Source organism: Cetorhinus maximus, chromosome 34, assembly GCF_964194155.1.
Source record: "Cetorhinus maximus chromosome 34, sCetMax3.hap1.1, whole genome shotgun sequence".
In the NCBI taxonomy this organism is placed as follows: Eukaryota; Metazoa; Chordata; class Chondrichthyes; order Lamniformes; family Cetorhinidae; genus Cetorhinus; species Cetorhinus maximus.
Window position 1 is genome coordinate 9113108 of NC_135912.1, and position 17015 is coordinate 9130122.

Sequence of the window (17015 nt, forward strand, 5' to 3'; positions counted from 1 at the left end):
GGTCTTTGCTGATTACTGTGCTTTTTCTGGCTTTCAACTCTTCATATTCTTGAGCAATAGGCAGCTCAGGCTGATGCCATATGCCTGAGCTGGAGGCAATGGCTGCACGGCATTTGAAATACAAAGGGCACCTCGAAAGCATTCAAGGGCAGGCAGATATCGTTTGAATTACCTCCTTGAAGAGCATCACTTTCATCCCGTCTTTCCTGATCAAGTCTCGTGCACCACTGCTTAGCAATGCTCATTTTCGGATCATTTGGCAAGAGTGTCATATTACCGAGAAGTAGGGAAGAGAAGCAGCATTGTTAGCGAGTGGCAGCTTGACTGCAGCTCATTCATTTGCAGAGCAGACAATCTTAGGTGCAGAGCAAGTGCGAGAGCTGAAGCAATGTGTTGCCAAACATGAAGCCAAAGTGGAATGGTGGACATGAAGTTGTCAAGCGCTTGCAATTTTGCTAGCCAGATAGATTTGCAAATATTCTTGTAGCTCAGCGACACATCGCAATTTGCAGTGCAGCTCGACGTCTCAAACTATGTTCGCAGGCCATAAATCCCTCTCGCTGGGAGGCTGCCTGAGACTTTGGCAAGCAGTTCGCAACATGGATCTCATGGTTCACCTTGAGATGACGTGGCAACGCAGATCCGTTGCCGCACCAGGAGCAAGTGCGCACTTTCAATCGTCATGATTGGATGAAGCCTCCGATGAGTTCACCTAAAATCTCCACATGCGACTTGTGCCAAAATTGTTTGATATAACCTAGGTGTCAAGTGTCTTGCAAACTCTTCCCTTGTCAATGGCATGAAGTAACGACGTGTCGGTGTCGGTGTTACTGATGCTGCCATTTTAAATGAAAGAAGTAATCTTCTTTGAGCAACGATTCAGGCTGAAGAGGCATCCTCTGCGTTCCATGGTGTAATGGTGAGCACTCTGGACTCTGAATCCAGCGATCCGAGTTCAAATCTCGGTGGAACCTTGTACTTTTGACAATCCCGCCGACAGGTTCGGCAAATTGCGTCTCCTTTACAATTGCCGTGGCGTCCGATTCGAGAGGACAAATTTAGAACCAGCACGCCTGCTGTTGTAATGCGCATGGCTGTGCTTCTTGAGCCAGCTTCCTGCACCGTCATTGTTTTGGATCTTGGCCCTGCTCTTTATCTGTCCCATTGAAAGGATGCAACATTTTGCGTCGCACAAGGAGAACCATTCGACGGGCCGCTGGGAACATTGTCGCCAACGTGAATGCAGAAAAGTCATGATCCTGAACGCAACAGCAATGTTGCTTCCGTGGTGTAACGGTGAGCCCTCGGGACTTTGAAACCAGCGATCCGAGTTCAAATCTCGGTGGAACCGAGTTTCTCGTTCCCCCGGCTGCTGTTAAAATTTGAGGCAGCTGTGTGGAATCCTGAAGAGCTGAAGGTCTTTGCTGTTCTCCGTGCCTTTTCTGGCTTTCAGCTCTTCATAATCTTGAGCGAGAGGCGGCTCAGGCAGATGCCATATGCCTGAGTTGGAGGCATTGGCTGCACGGCATTTGAAATTCAACAGGCAAGCTCGAAAGCATTCAAGGGCAGGCAGATATCGTTTGAATTACCTCCTTGAAGAGCATCAATTTTATCCCGTCTTTCCTGATCAAGCCTCGTGCACCACTGCACAGCAATGCTCATTTTCGGATCATTTGGCAAGAGTGTCATGTTAGCGAGAAGTAGGGAAGAGAAGCAGCATTGTTACGAGTGACAGCTTGACTGCAGCTCTTTCATTTGCAGAGCAGACAATCTTAGGTGCAGAGCAAGTGCGAGAGCTGAAGCAATGTGTTGCTAAACATGAAGCCAAAGTGGAATGGTGGACATGAAATTGTCAAGCGCTTGCAATTTTGCTAGCCAGATAGATTTGCAAATTTTCTTGTAGCTCAGCGACACATCGCAATTTGCAGTGCAGCTCCACATCTCAAACTATGTTCACTGGCCATAAATCCCTCTCGCTGGGAGGCTGCCTGAGACTTTGGCAAGCAGTTCGCAACATGGGTCTCATGGTTCACCTTCAGATGACGTGGCAACGCAGATCCGTTGCCGAACCAGGAGCAAGTGCGCACTTTCAATGGTCATGATTGGATGAAGCCTCTGATGAGTTCTCCTAAAATCTCCCCATGCGACTTGTGCCAAAATTGTTTGATATAACCTAGGTGTCAAGCGTCTTGCAAACTCTTCTCAAACTCAAACTTGTCAATGGCATCAAGTAACGACGTGTCGTTGTCGGTGTTACTGATGCTGCCATATTAAACGAAAGAAGTAATCTTACTTGAGCTACGATTCAGCCGGGAGCGGCATCCTCTGGGTTCCATGGCGTAATGGTGAACGCTCTGGACTCTGGATCCAGCGATCAGAGTTCAAATCTCGGTGGAACCTTGTACTTTTGACAATCCCGCCGACAGGATCGGCAAATTGCGTCTCCTTTACAATTGCCGTGGCGTCCGATTCGAGAGGACGAATTTTGAACCAGCTCGCCTGCCATTGGGATGCGAATGGCTGAGCCTCTTGTGCCAGCAGCCTGCACTGTCGTTGTTTTGGCTCTTGGCCCTGCTCTTTATCTGTCCCATTGAAAGGATGCAACAGTTTGCATCACAAGAGGAGAAGCATTCGACGGGTCTCAGGGAACTTTGGCGCCAATGTGAATGCAGAAAAGACATGAGCCTTAGGACAGCAGCTCAGTTGGTTCCATGGTGTAACGGTCAGCACTCTGGACTTTGAATCCAGCGATCCGAGTTCAAATCTCGGTGGAACCAAGTTTCTCGTTTGACCAGCTGCTGTTAAAATTTGAGGCAGGCGAGTGGAACCCTGAAGAGCTGAGGGTCTTTGCTGATTACTGTGCTTTTTCTGGCTTTCAACTCTTCATATTCTTGAGCAATAGGCAGCTCAGGCTGATGCCATATGCCTGAGCTGGAGGCAATGGCTGCACGGCATTTGAAATACAAAGGGCAAGCTCGAAAGCATTCAAGGGCAGGCAGATATCGTTTGAATTACCTCCTTGAAGAGCATCACTTTTATCCCGTCTTTCCTGATCAAGTCTCGTGCACCACTGCTTAGCAATGCTCATTTTCGGATCATTTGGCAAGAGGGTCATATTACCGAGAAGTAGGGAAGAGAAGCAGCATTGTTACGAGTGGCAGCTTGACTGCAGCTCTTTCATTTGCAGAGCAGACAATCTTAGGTGCAGAGCAAGTGCGAGAGCTGAAGCAATGTGTTGCCAAACATGAAGCCAAAGTGGAATGGTGGACATGAAGTTGTCAAGCGCTTGCAATTTTGCTAGCCAGATAGATTTGCAAATATTCTTGTAGCTCAGCGACACGTCGCAATTTGCAGTGCAGCTCGACGTCTCAAACTATGTTCACAGGCCATAAATCCCTCTCGCTGGGAGGCTGCCTGAGACTTTGGCAAGCAGTTCGCAACATGGATCTCATGGTTCACCTTGAGATGACGTGGCAACGCAGATCCGTTGCCGCACCAGGAGCAAGTGCGCACTTTCAATCGTCATGATTGGATGAAGCCTCCGATGAGTTCACCTAAAATCTCCACATGCGACTTGTGCCAAAATTGTTTGATATAACCTAGGTGTCAAGTGTCTTGCAAACTCTTCCCTTGTCAATGGCATGAAGTAACGACGTGTCGTTGTCGTTGTTACTGATGCTGCCATTTTAAATGAAAGAAGTAATCTTCTTTGAGCAACGATTCAGGCTGCAGAGGCATCCTCTGGGTTCCATGGTGTAATGGTGAGCACTCTGGACTCTGAATCCAGCGATCCGAGTTCAAATCTCGGTGGAACCTTGTACTTTTGACAATCCCGCCGACAGGTTCGGCAAATTGCGTCTCATTTACAATTGCCGTGGCGTCCGATTCGAGAGGACAAATTTAGAACCAGCACGCCTGCTGTTGTAATGCTCATGGCTGAGCTTCTTGAGCCAGCTTCCTGCACCGTCATTGTTTTGGATCTTGGCCCTGCTCTTTATCTGTCCCATTGAAAGGATGCAACATTTTGCGTCGCACAAGGAGAACCATTCGACGGGCCGCTGGGAACATTGTCGCCAATGTGAATGCAGAAAAGTCATGATCCTGAACACCGCAGCAATGTTGCTTCCGTGGTGTAACGGTGAGCCCTCGGGACTTTGAATCCAGCGATCCGAGTTCAAATCTCGGTGGAACCGAGTTTCTCGTTCCCCCGGCTGCTGTTAAAATTTGAGGCAGGTGTGTGGAATCCTGAAGAGCTGAAGGTCTTTGCTGTTCTCCGTGCCTTTTCTGGCTTTCAGCTCTTCATAATCTTGAGCGAGAGGCGGCTCAGGCAGATGCCATATGCCTGAGTTGGAGGCATTGGCTGCACGGCATTTGAAATTCAACAGGCAAGCTCGAAAGCATTCAAGGGCAGGCAGATATCGTTTGAATTACCTCCTTGAAGAGCATCAATTTTATCCCGTCTTTCCTGATCAAGCCTCGTGCACCACTGCATAGCAATGCTCATTTTCGGATCATTTGGCAAGAGTGTCATGTTAGCGAGAAGTAAGGAAGAGAAGCAGCATTGTTACGAGTGATGCTTGACTGCAGCTCTTTCATTTGCAGAGCAGACAATCTTAGGTGCAGAGCAAGTGCGAGAGCTGAAGCAATGTGTTGCTAAACATGAAGCCAAAGTGGAATGGTGGACATGAAATTGTCAAGCGCTTGCAATTTTGCTAGCCAGATAGATTTGCAAATTTTCTTGTAGCTCAGCGACACATCGCAATTTGCAGTGCAGCTCCACATCTCAAACTATGTTCACTGGCCATAAATCCCTCTCGCTGGGAGGCTGCCTGAGACTTTGGCAAGCAGTTCGCAACATGGGTCTCATGGTTCACCTTCAGATGACGTGGCAACGCAGATCCGTTGCCGAACCAGGAGCAAGTGCGCACTTTCAATGGTCATGATTGGATGAAGCCTCTGATGAGTTCTCCTAAAATCTCCCCATGCGACTTGTGCCAAAATTGTTTGATATAACCTAGGTGTCAAGCGTCTTGCAAACTCTTCTCAAACTCAAACTTGTCAATGGCATCAAGTAACGACGTGTCGTTGTCGGTGTTACTGATGCTGCCATATTAAATGAAAGAAGTAATCTTACTTGAGCTACGATTCAGCCGGGAGCGGCATCCTCTGGGTTCCATGGCGTAATGGTGAACGCTCTGGACTCTGGATCCAGCGATCAGAGTTCAAATCTCGGTGGAACCTTGTACTTTTGACAATCCCGCCGACAGGATCGGCAAATTGCGTCTCCTTTACAATTGCCGTGGCGTCCGATTCGAGAGGACAAATTTTGAACCAGCTCGCCTGCCATTGGAATGCGAATGGCTGAGCCTCTTGTGCCAGCAGCCTGCACTGTCGTTGTTTTGGCTCTTGGCCCTGCTCTTTATCTGTCCCATTGAAAGGATGCAACAGTTTGCATCACAAGAGGAGAAGCATTCGACGGGTCGCAGGGAACTTTGGCGCCAATGTGAATGCAGAAAAGACATGAGCCTTAGGACAGCAGCTCAGTTGGTTCCATGGTGTAACAGTCAGCACTCTGGACTTTGAATCCAGCGATCCGAGTTCAAATCTCGGTGGAACCAAGTTTCTCGTTTGACCAGCTGCTGTTAAAATTTGAGGCAGGCGAGTGGAACCCTGAAGAGCTGAGGGTCTTTGCTGATTACTGTGCTTTTTCTGGCTTTCAACTCTTCATATTCTTGAGCAATAGGCAGCTCAGGCTGATGCCATATGCCTGAGCTGGAGGCAATGGCTGCACGGCATTTGAAATACAAAGGGCACCTCGAAAGCATTCAAGGGCAGGCAGATATCGTTTGAATTACCTCCTTGAAGAGCATCACTTTCATCCCGTCTTTCCTGATCAAGTCTCGTGCACCACTGCTTAGCAATGCTCATTTTCGGATCATTTGGCAAGAGTGTCATATTACCGAGAAGTAGGGAAGAGAAGCAGCATTGTTAGCGAGTGGCAGCTTGACTGCAGCTCATTCATTTGCAGAGCAGACAATCTTAGGTGCAGAGCAAGTGCGAGAGCTGAAGCAATGTGTTGCCAAACATGAAGCCAAAGTGGAATGGTGGACATGAAGTTGTCAAGCGCTTGCAATTTTGCTAGCCAGATAGATTTGCAAATATTCTTGTAGCTCAGCGACACATCGCAATTTGCAGTGCAGCTCGACGTCTCAAACTATGTTCGCAGGCCATAAATCCCTCTCGCTGGGAGGCTGCCTGAGACTTTGGCAAGCAGTTCGCAACATGGATCTCATGGTTCACCTTGAGATGACGTGGCAACGCAGATCCGTTGCCGCACCAGGAGCAAGTGCGCACTTTCAATCGTCATGATTGGATGAAGCCTCCGATGAGTTCACCTAAAATCTCCACATGCGACTTGTGCCAAAATTGTTTGATATAACCTAGGTGTCAAGTGTCTTGCAAACTCTTCCCTTGTCAATGGCATGAAGTAACGACGTGTCGGTGTCGGTGTTACTGATGCTGCCATTTTAAATGAAAGAAGTAATCTTCTTTGAGCAACGATTCAGGCTGAAGAGGCATCCTCTGCGTTCCATGGTGTAATGGTGAGCACTCTGGACTCTGAATCCAGCGATCCGAGTTCAAATCTCGGTGGAACCTTGTACTTTTGACAATCCCGCCGACAGGTTCGGCAAATTGCGTCTCCTTTACAATTGCCGTGGCGTCCGATTCGAGAGGACAAATTTAGAACCAGCACGCCTGCTGTTGTAATGCGCATGGCTGTGCTTCTTGAGCCAGCTTCCTGCACCGTCATTGTTTTGGATCTTGGCCCTGCTCTTTATCTGTCCCATTGAAAGGATGCAACATTTTGCGTCGCACAAGGAGAACCATTCGACGGGCCGCTGGGAACATTGTCGCCAACGTGAATGCAGAAAAGTCATGATCCTGAACGCAACAGCAATGTTGCTTCCGTGGTGTAACGGTGAGCCCTCGGGACTTTGAAACCAGCGATCCGAGTTCAAATCTCGGTGGAACCGAGTTTCTCGTTCCCCCGGCTGCTGTTAAAATTTGAGGCAGCTGTGTGGAATCCTGAAGAGCTGAAGGTCTTTGCTGTTCTCCGTGCCTTTTCTGGCTTTCAGCTCTTCATAATCTTGAGCGAGAGGCGGCTCAGGCAGATGCCATATGCCTGAGTTGGAGGCATTGGCTGCACGGCATTTGAAATTCAACAGGCAAGCTCGAAAGCATTCAAGGGCAGGCAGATATCGTTTGAATTACCTCCTTGAAGAGCATCAATTTTATCCCGTCTTTCCTGATCAAGCCTCGTGCACCACTGCACAGCAATGCTCATTTTCGGATCATTTGGCAAGAGTGTCATGTTAGCGAGAAGTAGGGAAGAGAAGCAGCATTGTTACGAGTGACAGCTTGACTGCAGCTCTTTCATTTGCAGAGCAGACAATCTTAGGTGCAGAGCAAGTGCGAGAGCTGAAGCAATGTGTTGCTAAACATGAAGCCAAAGTGGAATGGTGGACATGAAATTGTCAAGCGCTTGCAATTTTGCTAGCCAGATAGATTTGCAAATTTTCTTGTAGCTCAGCGACACATCGCAATTTGCAGTGCAGCTCCACATCTCAAACTATGTTCACTGGCCATAAATCCCTCTCGCTGGGAGGCTGCCTGAGACTTTGGCAAGCAGTTCGCAACATGGGTCTCATGGTTCACCTTCAGATGACGTGGCAACGCAGATCCGTTGCCGAACCAGGAGCAAGTGCGCACTTTCAATGGTCATGATTGGATGAAGCCTCTGATGAGTTCTCCTAAAATCTCCCCATGCGACTTGTGCCAAAATTGTTTGATATAACCTAGGTGTCAAGCGTCTTGCAAACTCTTCTCAAACTCAAACTTGTCAATGGCATCAAGTAACGACGTGTCGTTGTCGGTGTTACTGATGCTGCCATATTAAATGAAAGAAGTAATCTTACTTGAGCTACGATTCAGCCGGGAGCGGCATCCTCTGGGTTCCATGGCGTAATGGTGAACGCTCTGGACTCTGGATCCAGCGATCAGAGTTCAAATCTCGGTGGAACCTTGTACTTTTGACAATCCCGCCGACAGGATCGGCAAATTGCGTCTCCTTTACAATTGCCGTGGCGTCCGATTCGAGAGGACAAATTTTGAACCAGCTCGCCTGCCGTTGGAATGCAAATGGCTGAGCCTCTTGTGCCAGCAGCCTGCACTGTCGTTGTTTTGGCTCTTGGCCCTGCTCTTTATCTGTCCCATTGAAAGGATGCAACAGTTTGCATCACAAGAGGAGAAGCATTCGACGGGTCGCAGGGAACTTTGGCGCCAATGTGAATGCAGAAAAGACATGAGCCTTAGGACAGCAGCTCAGTTGGTTCCATGGTGTAACAGTCAGCACTCTGGACTTTGAATCCAGCGATCCGAGTTCAAATCTCGGTGGAACCAAGTTTCTCGTTTGCCCAGCTGCTGTTAAAATTTGAGGCAGGCGAGTGGAACCCTGAAGAGCTGAGGGTCTTTGCTGATTACTGTGCTTTTTCTGGCTTTCAACTCTTCATATTCTTGAGCAATAGGCAGCTCAGGCTGATGCCATATGCCTGAGCTGGAGGCAATGGCTGCACGGCATTTGAAATACAAAGGGCACCTCGAAAGCATTCAAGGGCAGGCAGATATCGTTTGAATTACCTCCTTGAAGAGCATCACTTTCATCCCGTCTTTCCTGATCAAGTCTCGTGCGCCACTGCTTAGCAATGCTCATTTTCGGATCATTTGGCAAGAGTGTCATATTACCGAGAAGTAGGGAAGAGAAGCAGCATTGTTAGCGAGTGGCAGCTTGACTGCAGCTCATTCATTTGCAGAGCAGACAATCTTAGGTGCAGAGCAAGTGCGAGAGCTGAAGCAATGTGTTGCCAAACATGAAGCCAAAGTGGAATGGTGGACATGAAGTTGTCAAGCGCTTGCAATTTTGCTAGCCAGATAGATTTGCAAATATTCTTGTAGCTCAGCGACACATCGCAATTTGCAGTGCAGCTCGACGTCTCAAACTATGTTCGCAGGCCATAAATCCCTCTCGCTGGGAGGCTGCCTGAGACTTTGGCAAGCAGTTCGCAACATGGATCTCATGGTTCACCTTGAGATGACGTGGCAACGCAGATCCGTTGCCGCACCAGGAGCAAGTGCGCACTTTCAATCGTCATGATTGGATGAAGCCTCCGATGAGTTCACCTAAAATCTCCACATGCGACTTGTGCCAAAATTGTTTGATATAACCTAGGTGTCAAGTGTCTTGCAAACTCTTCCCTTGTCAATGGCATGAAGTAACGACGTGTCGGTGTCGGTGTTACTGATGCTGCCATTTTAAATGAAAGAAGTAATCTTCTTTGAGCAACGATTCAGGCTGAAGAGGCATCCTCTGCGTTCCATGGTGTAATGGTGAGCACTCTGGACTCTGAATCCAGCGATCCGAGTTCAAATCTCGGTGGAACCTTGTACTTTTGACAATCCCGCCGACAGGTTCGGCAAATTGCGTCTCCTTTACAATTGCCGTGGCGTCCGATTCGAGAGGACAAATTTAGAACCAGCACGCCTGCTGTTGTAATGCGCATGGCTGAGCTTCTTGAGCCAGCTTCCTGCACCGTCATTGTTTTGGCTCTTGGCCCTGCTCTTTATCTGTCCCATTGAAAGGATGCAACATTTTGCGTCGCACAAGGAGAACCATTCGACGGGCCGCTGGGAACATTGTCGCCAACGTGAATGCAGAAAAGTCATGATCCTGAACGCAACAGCAATGTTGCTTCCGTGGTGTAACGGTGAGCACTCGGGACTTTGAAACCAGCGATCCGAGTTCAAATCTCGGTGGAACCGAGTTTCTCGTTCCCCCGGCTGCTGTTAAAATTTGAGGCAGCTGTGTGGAATCCTGAAGAGCTGAAGGTCTTTGCTGTTCTCCGTGCCTTTTCTGGCTTTCAGCTCTTCATAATCTTGAGCGAGAGGCGGCTCAGGCAGATGCCATATGCCTGAGTTGGAGGCATTGGCTGCACGGCATTTGAAATTCAACAGGCAAGCTCGAAAGCATTCAAGGGCAGGCAGATATCGTTTGAATTACCTCCTTGAAGAGCATCAATTTTATCCCGTCTTTCCTGATCAAGCCTCGTGCACCTCTGCATAGCAATGCTCATTTTCGGATCATTTGGCAAGAGTGTCATGTTAGCGAGAAGTAGGGAAGAGAAGCAGCATTGTTACGAGTGATGCTTGACTGCAGCTCTTTCATTTGCAGAGCAGACAATCTTAGGTGCAGAGCAAGTGCGAGAGCTGAAGCAATGTGTTGCTAAACATGAAGCCAAAGTGGAATGGTGGACATGAAATTGTCAAGCGCTTGCAATTTTGCTAGCCAGATAGATTTGCAAATTTTCTTGTAGCTCAGCGACACATCGCAATTTGCAGTGCAGCTCCACATCTCAAACTATGTTCACTGGCCATAAATCCCTCTCGCTGAGAGGCTGCCTGAGACTTTGGCAAGCAGTTCGCAACATGGGTCTCATGGTTCACCCTCAGATGACGTGGCAACGCAGATCCGTTGCCGAACCAGGAGCAAGTGCGCACTTTCAATGGTCATGATTGGATGAAGCCTCTGATGAGTTCTCCGAAAATCTCCCCATGCGACTTGTGCCAAAATTGTTTGATATAACCTAGGTGTCAAGCGTCTTGCAAACTCTTCTCAAACTCAAACTTGTCAATGGCATCAAGTAACGACGTGTCGTTGTCGGTGTTACTGATGCTGCCATATTAAATGAAAGAAGTAATCTTATTTGAGCTACGATTCAGCCGGGAGCGGCATCATCTGGGTTCCATGGCGTAATGGTGAACGCTCTGGACTCTGGATCCAGCGATCAGAGTTCAAATCTCGGTGGAACCTTGTACTTTTGACAATCCCGCCGACAGGATCGGCAAATTGCGTCTCCTTTACAATTGCCGTGGCGTCCGATTCGAGAGGACGAATTTTGAACCAGCTCGCCTGCCGTTGGAATGCGAATGGCTGAGCCTCTTGTGCCAGCAGCCTGCACTGTCGTTGTTTTGGCTCTTGGCCCTGCTCTTTATCTGTCCCATTGAAAGGATGCAACAGTTTGCATCACAAGAGGAGAAGCATTCGACGGGTCGCAGGGAACTTTGGCGCCAATGTGAATGCAGAAAAGACATGAGCCTTAGGACAGCAGCTCAGTTGGTTCCATGGTGTAACGGTCAGCACTCTGGACTTTGAATCCAGCGATCCGAGTTCAAATCTCGGTGGAACCAAGTTTCTCGTTTGACCAGCTGCTGTTAAAATTTGAGGCAGGCGAGTGGAACCCTGAAGAGCTGAGGGTCTTTGCTGATTACTGTGCTTTTTCTGGCTTTCAACTCTTCATATTCTTGAGCAATAGGCAGCTCAGGCTGATGCCATATGCCTGAGCTGGAGGCAATGGCTGCACGGCATTTGAAATACAAAGGGCACCTCGAAAGCATTCAAGGGCAGGCAGATATCGTTTGAATTACCTCCTTGAAGAGCATCACTTTCATCCCGTCTTTCCTGATCAAGTCTCGTGCGCCACTGCTTAGCAATGCTCATTTTCGGATCATTTGGCAAGAGTGTCATATTACCGAGAAGTAGGGAAGAGAAGCAGCATTGTTAGCGAGTGGCAGCTTGACTGCAGCTCATTCATTTGCAGAGCAGACAATCTTAGGTGCAGAGCAAGTGCGAGAGCTGAAGCAATGTGTTGCCAAACATGAAGCCAAAGTGGAATGGTGGACATGAAGTTGTCAAGCGCTTGCAATTTTGCTAGCCAGATAGATTTGCAAATATTCTTGTAGCTCAGCGACACATCGCAATTTGCAGTGCAGCTCGACGTCTCAAACTATGTTCGCAGGCCATAAATCCCTCTCGCTGGGAGGCTGCCTGAGACTTTGGCAAGCAGTTCGCAACATGGATCTCATGGTTCACCTTGAGATGACGTGGCAACGCAGATCCGTTGCCGCACCAGGAGCAAGTGCGCACTTTCAATCGTCATGATTGGATGAAGCCTCCGATGAGTTCACCTAAAATCTCCACATGCGACTTGTGCCAAAATTGTTTGATATAACCTAGGTGTCAAGTGTCTTGCAAACTCTTCCCTTGTCAATGGCATGAAGTAACGACGTGTCGGTGTCGGTGTTACTGATGCTGCCATTTTAAATGAAAGAAGTAATCTTCTTTGAGCAACGATTCAGGCTGAAGAGGCATCCTCTGCGTTCCATGGTGTAATGGTGAGCACTCTGGACTCTGAATCCAGCGATCCGAGTTCAAATCTCGGTGGAACCTTGTACTTTTGACAATCCCGCCGACAGGTTCGGCAAATTGCGTCTCCTTTACAATTGCCGTGGCGTCCGATTCGAGAGGACAAATTTAGAACCAGCACGCCTGCTGTTGTAATGCGCATGGCTGAGCTTCTTGAGCCAGCTTCCTGCACCGTCATTGTTTTGGCTCTTGGCCCTGCTCTTTATCTGTCCCATTGAAAGGATGCAACATTTTGCGTCGCACAAGGAGAACCATTCGACGGGCCGCTGGGAACATTGTCGCCAACGTGAATGCAGAAAAGTCATGATCCTGAACGCAACAGCAATGTTGCTTCCGTGGTGTAACGGTGAGCACTCGGGACTTTGAAACCAGCGATCCGAGTTCAAATCTCGGTGGAACCGAGTTTCTCGTTCCCCCGGCTGCTGTTAAAATTTGAGGCAGCTGTGTGGAATCCTGAAGAGCTGAAGGTCTTTGCTGTTCTCCGTGCCTTTTCTGGCTTTCAGCTCTTCATAATCTTGAGCGAGAGGCGGCTCAGGCAGATGCCATATGCCTGAGTTGGAGGCATTGGCTGCACGGCATTTGAAATTCAACAGGCAAGCTCGAAAGCATTCAAGGGCAGGCAGATATCGTTTGAATTACCTCCTTGAAGAGCATCAATTTTATCCCGTCTTTCCTGATCAAGCCTCGTGCACCTCTGCATAGCAATGCTCATTTTCGGATCATTTGGCAAGAGTGTCATGTTAGCGAGAAGTAGGGAAGAGAAGCAGCATTGTTACGAGTGATGCTTGACTGCAGCTCTTTCATTTGCAGAGCAGACAATCTTAGGTGCAGAGCAAGTGCGAGAGCTGAAGCAATGTGTTGCTAAACATGAAGCCAAAGTGGAATGGTGGACATGAAATTGTCAAGCGCTTGCAATTTTGCTAGCCAGATAGATTTGCAAATTTTCTTGTAGCTCAGCGACACATCGCAATTTGCAGTGCAGCTCCACATCTCAAACTATGTTCACTGGCCATAAATCCCTCTCGCTGAGAGGCTGCCTGAGACTTTGGCAAGCAGTTCGCAACATGGGTCTCATGGTTCACCCTCAGATGACGTGGCAACGCAGATCCGTTGCCGAACCAGGAGCAAGTGCGCACTTTCAATGGTCATGATTGGATGAAGCCTCTGATGAGTTCTCCGAAAATCTCCCCATGCGACTTGTGCCAAAATTGTTTGATATAACCTAGGTGTCAAGCGTCTTGCAAACTCTTCTCAAACTCAAACTTGTCAATGGCATCAAGTAACGACGTGTCGTTGTCGGTGTTACTGATGCTGCCATATTAAATGAAAGAAGTAATCTTATTTGAGCTACGATTCAGCCGGGAGCGGCATCATCTGGGTTCCATGGCGTAATGGTGAACGCTCTGGACTCTGGATCCAGCGATCAGAGTTCAAATCTCGGTGGAACCTTGTACTTTTGACAATCCCGCCGACAGGATCGGCAAATTGCGTCTCCTTTACAATTGCCGTGGCGTCCGATTCGAGAGGACGAATTTTGAACCAGCTCGCCTGCCGTTGGAATGCGAATGGCTGAGCCTCTTGTGCCAGCAGCCTGCACTGTCGTTGTTTTGGCTCTTGGCCCTGCTCTTTATCTGTCCCATTGAAAGGATGCAACAGTTTGCATCACAAGAGGAGAAGCATTCGACGGGTCGCAGGGAACTTTGGCGCCAATGTGAATGCAGAAAAGACATGAGCCTTAGGACAGCAGCTCAGTTGGTTCCATGGTGTAACGGTCAGCACTCTGGACTTTGAATCCAGCGATCCGAGTTCAAATCTCGGTGGAACCAAGTTTCTCGTTTGACCAGCTGCTGTTAAAATTTGAGGCAGGCGAGTGGAACCCTGAAGAGCTGAGGGTCTTTGCTGATTACTGTGCTTTTTCTGGCTTTCAACTCTTCATATTCTTGAGCAATAGGCAGCTCAGGCTGATGCCATATGCCTGAGCTGGAGGCAATGGCTGCACGGCATTTGAAATACAAAGGGCAAGCTGGAAAGCATTCAAGGGCAGGCAGATATCGTTTGAATTACCTCCTTGAAGAGCATCACTTTTATCCCGTCTTTCCTGATCAAGTCTCGTGCACCACTGCTTAGCAATGCTCATTTTCGGATCATTTGGCAAGAGTGTCATATTACCGAGAAGTAGGGAAGAGAAGCAGCATTGTTACGAGAGGCAGCTTGACTGCAGCTCTTTCATTTGCAGAGCAGACAATCTTAGGTGCAGAGCAAGTGCGAGAGCTGAAGCAATGTGTTGCCAAACATGAAGCCAAAGTGGAATGGTGGACATGAAATTGTCAAGCGCTTGCAATTTTGCTAGCCAGATAGATTTGCAAATTTTCTTGTAGCTCAGCGACACATCGCTATTTGCAGTGCAGCTCCACATCTCAAACTATGTTCACTGGCCATAAATCCCTCTCACTGGGAGGCTGCCTGAGACTTTGGCAAGCAGTTCGCAACCTGGGTCTCATGATTCACCTTGAGGTGACCTGGCAACGCAGATCCGTTGCCTCACCAGGAACAAGTGCGCACTTTCAATTTTCATGATTGGATGAAGCCTCTGATGAGTTCTCCTAAAATCTCCCCATGCGACTTGTGCCAAAATTGTTTGATATAACCTAGGTGTCAAGTGTCTTGCAAACTCCTCCCTTGTCAAAGGCATCAAGTAACGACGTGTCTTTGTCTCTGTTCAGGTTGCTGCCATATTAAATGAAGGAAGTAATCTTCTTTGAGCAACGATCCAGTTGGAAGTTGCATCCTCTGGGTTCCATGGTGTAATGGTGAGCACTCTGGACTCTGAATCCAGCGATCTGAGTTCAAATCTCAGTGGAACCTTGTACTTTTGACAATCCCGCCGACAAGTTCGGCAAATTGCGTCTCCTTTACAATTGCCGTGGCTTCCGATTCGAGAGGACGAATTTTGAACCAGCTCGTCTGCCATTGGAATGCACATGTCTGAGCCTCTTCTGCCAGCTGCCTGAACCGTCATTATTTTGGCTCTTGGCCCTGCTCTTTATCTGCCCCATTGAAAGGATGCAACAGTATGCGTCGCACGAGGAGAACCATTCGACGGGCCGCTCGAAACTTTGTCGCCAATGTGAATGCAGAAAAGACATGATCCTGAACACAACAGCAATGTAGGTTCCATGGTGTAACGGTGAGCACTCTGGACTTTGAATACAGTGAGCAGAGTTCAAGTCTAGGTGGAACCATGTTTCTCGTTTGCCCTGCTGCTGTTAGAATTTGAGGCAGGAGAGTGGAATCCTGAAGAGCTGACGGTCTTTGCTGATTACAGTACTTTTTCTGGCTTTCAGCTCTTCATATTCGTGTGCTATAGGCGGCTCAGGCTGATGCCATATGCCTGAGGTGGAGGCATCAGTTGCATTGGCTGTACGGCATTTGAAATTCAACAGGCAAGCTCGAAAGCGATCAAGGGCAGGCAGATATCACTTGAATTTCCTCCTTGAAGAGCATCAATTTTATCCCATCTTTCCTGGTCAAGTCACGTGCACCATTGCCTAGCAATGATCATTTTCGTATCACTTGGCAAGAGTGTCATATTACCGAGAAGTAGGGAAGAGAAGCAGCATAGGTACGAGTGGCAGTTTGACCGCGGCACTTTCATTTGCATAGCAGACAATCTTAGGTGCAGAGTAAGTGCTGAAGCAATGTGTTGCCAAACATGAAGCCAAAGTGGAATGGTGGACATGAAATTATCAAGCGCTTGCAATTTTGCTAGCGAGAAAAATTTGCAAATTTTCTTGTAGCTCAGCGAAACGTCGCAATTTGCAGTGCAGCTCGAAGTCTCAAACTATGTTCACTGGCCATAAATCCCTCTCCCTGGGAGGCTGCATGAGGTTTTGGCAAGCAGTTCGCAACCTAGGACTCATGCCTCACCTTGAGATGACCTGCCAACGCAGGTCCGATGCCTCACTAGGAACAAGTGCGCACTTTCAAACGTAATGATTGGATGAGTTCTCCTAAAATCTCCCAATGCGGCTTGTGCCAAAATTGTTTGATATAACCTAGGTGTGAAGTGTCTTGCAAACTATTCCCTTGCCAATGGCATCAAGTAACGACGTGTCGTTGTCGCTGTTACGGTTGCTGCCATATTAAATGAAAGAAGTAATCTTCTTTGAGCAACGATTCAACAGCTAACAGCGTGCTCAGGGTTCCATGGTGTAATGATGAGCACTCTGGACTCTGAATCCCGCGATCAGAGTTCATACCTCGGCGGAACCTTGTACTTTTGACAATCCCGCCGACAGGTTTGGCAAATTGCGTCTCCTTTACAATTGCTGTGGCGTACGATTCGAGAGGACAACCTTTGAACAAGCTCGCCTGCCATTAGAATGCGCATGGTTGAACCGCTTGTGCCAGCTGCCTGCATCCTCATTGTTTTGGCTCTTGGCCCTGCTCTTTATCTGTCCCATTGAAAGGATGCAACAGTTTGCGTCACACGAGGAGAACCATTTGACGGGTCGCTGCAAACTTTGGCGCCAATATTAATGCAGAAAAGACATGAGCCTGAGAACAGCAACAATGTAGGTTTCATGGTTTAACGGTGAGCACTCTGGACTTTGAATCCAGCGATCCGAGTTCAAATCTCGCTGCAACCAAGTTTCGTGTATGCCCAGGTGCTGTTAAAATTTGAGGTAAGCGAGTGGAA

The 17015-nt window shown here is 48.3% G+C and overlaps 16 non-coding genes across 16 annotated transcripts; all 16 read left to right on the top strand.

The window, feature by feature from the left end:
• Nucleotides 1-902: 902 nt before the first annotated feature.
• trnaq-cug (transfer RNA glutamine (anticodon CUG)) lies at nucleotides 903-974 on the top strand. The gene has a single exon. It is a non-coding gene; the product is annotated as a tRNA-Gln (tRNA).
• Nucleotides 975-2328: 1354 nt separating this feature from the next.
• trnaq-cug (transfer RNA glutamine (anticodon CUG)) lies at nucleotides 2329-2400 on the top strand. Its single transcript has one exon. It is a non-coding gene; the product is annotated as a tRNA-Gln (tRNA).
• A 305-nt stretch (nucleotides 2401-2705) lies between these two features.
• On the top strand, nucleotides 2706-2777 carry trnaq-uug (transfer RNA glutamine (anticodon UUG)). Its single transcript has one exon. It is a non-coding gene; the product is annotated as a tRNA-Gln (tRNA).
• A 967-nt stretch (nucleotides 2778-3744) lies between these two features.
• On the top strand, nucleotides 3745-3816 carry trnaq-cug (transfer RNA glutamine (anticodon CUG)). Its single transcript has one exon. It is a non-coding gene; the product is annotated as a tRNA-Gln (tRNA).
• A 1353-nt stretch (nucleotides 3817-5169) lies between these two features.
• trnaq-cug (transfer RNA glutamine (anticodon CUG)) lies at nucleotides 5170-5241 on the top strand. Its single transcript has one exon. It is a non-coding gene; the product is annotated as a tRNA-Gln (tRNA).
• Nucleotides 5242-5546: 305 nt separating this feature from the next.
• trnaq-uug (transfer RNA glutamine (anticodon UUG)) lies at nucleotides 5547-5618 on the top strand. Its single transcript has one exon. It is a non-coding gene; the product is annotated as a tRNA-Gln (tRNA).
• Nucleotides 5619-6585: 967 nt separating this feature from the next.
• trnaq-cug (transfer RNA glutamine (anticodon CUG)) lies at nucleotides 6586-6657 on the top strand. Its single transcript has one exon. It is a non-coding gene; the product is annotated as a tRNA-Gln (tRNA).
• A 1354-nt stretch (nucleotides 6658-8011) lies between these two features.
• trnaq-cug (transfer RNA glutamine (anticodon CUG)) lies at nucleotides 8012-8083 on the top strand. Its single transcript has one exon. It is a non-coding gene; the product is annotated as a tRNA-Gln (tRNA).
• Nucleotides 8084-8388: 305 nt separating this feature from the next.
• trnaq-uug (transfer RNA glutamine (anticodon UUG)) lies at nucleotides 8389-8460 on the top strand. The gene has a single exon. It is a non-coding gene; the product is annotated as a tRNA-Gln (tRNA).
• Nucleotides 8461-9427: 967 nt separating this feature from the next.
• On the top strand, nucleotides 9428-9499 carry trnaq-cug (transfer RNA glutamine (anticodon CUG)). Its single transcript has one exon. It is a non-coding gene; the product is annotated as a tRNA-Gln (tRNA).
• A 1353-nt stretch (nucleotides 9500-10852) lies between these two features.
• Nucleotides 10853-10924, top strand: trnaq-cug (transfer RNA glutamine (anticodon CUG)). The gene has a single exon. It is a non-coding gene; the product is annotated as a tRNA-Gln (tRNA).
• A 305-nt stretch (nucleotides 10925-11229) lies between these two features.
• trnaq-uug (transfer RNA glutamine (anticodon UUG)) lies at nucleotides 11230-11301 on the top strand. The gene has a single exon. It is a non-coding gene; the product is annotated as a tRNA-Gln (tRNA).
• Nucleotides 11302-12268: 967 nt separating this feature from the next.
• Nucleotides 12269-12340, top strand: trnaq-cug (transfer RNA glutamine (anticodon CUG)). The gene has a single exon. It is a non-coding gene; the product is annotated as a tRNA-Gln (tRNA).
• Nucleotides 12341-13693: 1353 nt separating this feature from the next.
• On the top strand, nucleotides 13694-13765 carry trnaq-cug (transfer RNA glutamine (anticodon CUG)). Its single transcript has one exon. It is a non-coding gene; the product is annotated as a tRNA-Gln (tRNA).
• A 305-nt stretch (nucleotides 13766-14070) lies between these two features.
• trnaq-uug (transfer RNA glutamine (anticodon UUG)) lies at nucleotides 14071-14142 on the top strand. The gene has a single exon. It is a non-coding gene; the product is annotated as a tRNA-Gln (tRNA).
• A 967-nt stretch (nucleotides 14143-15109) lies between these two features.
• On the top strand, nucleotides 15110-15181 carry trnaq-cug (transfer RNA glutamine (anticodon CUG)). Its single transcript has one exon. It is a non-coding gene; the product is annotated as a tRNA-Gln (tRNA).
• The last annotated feature ends 1834 nt before the right edge of the window (nucleotides 15182-17015 follow it).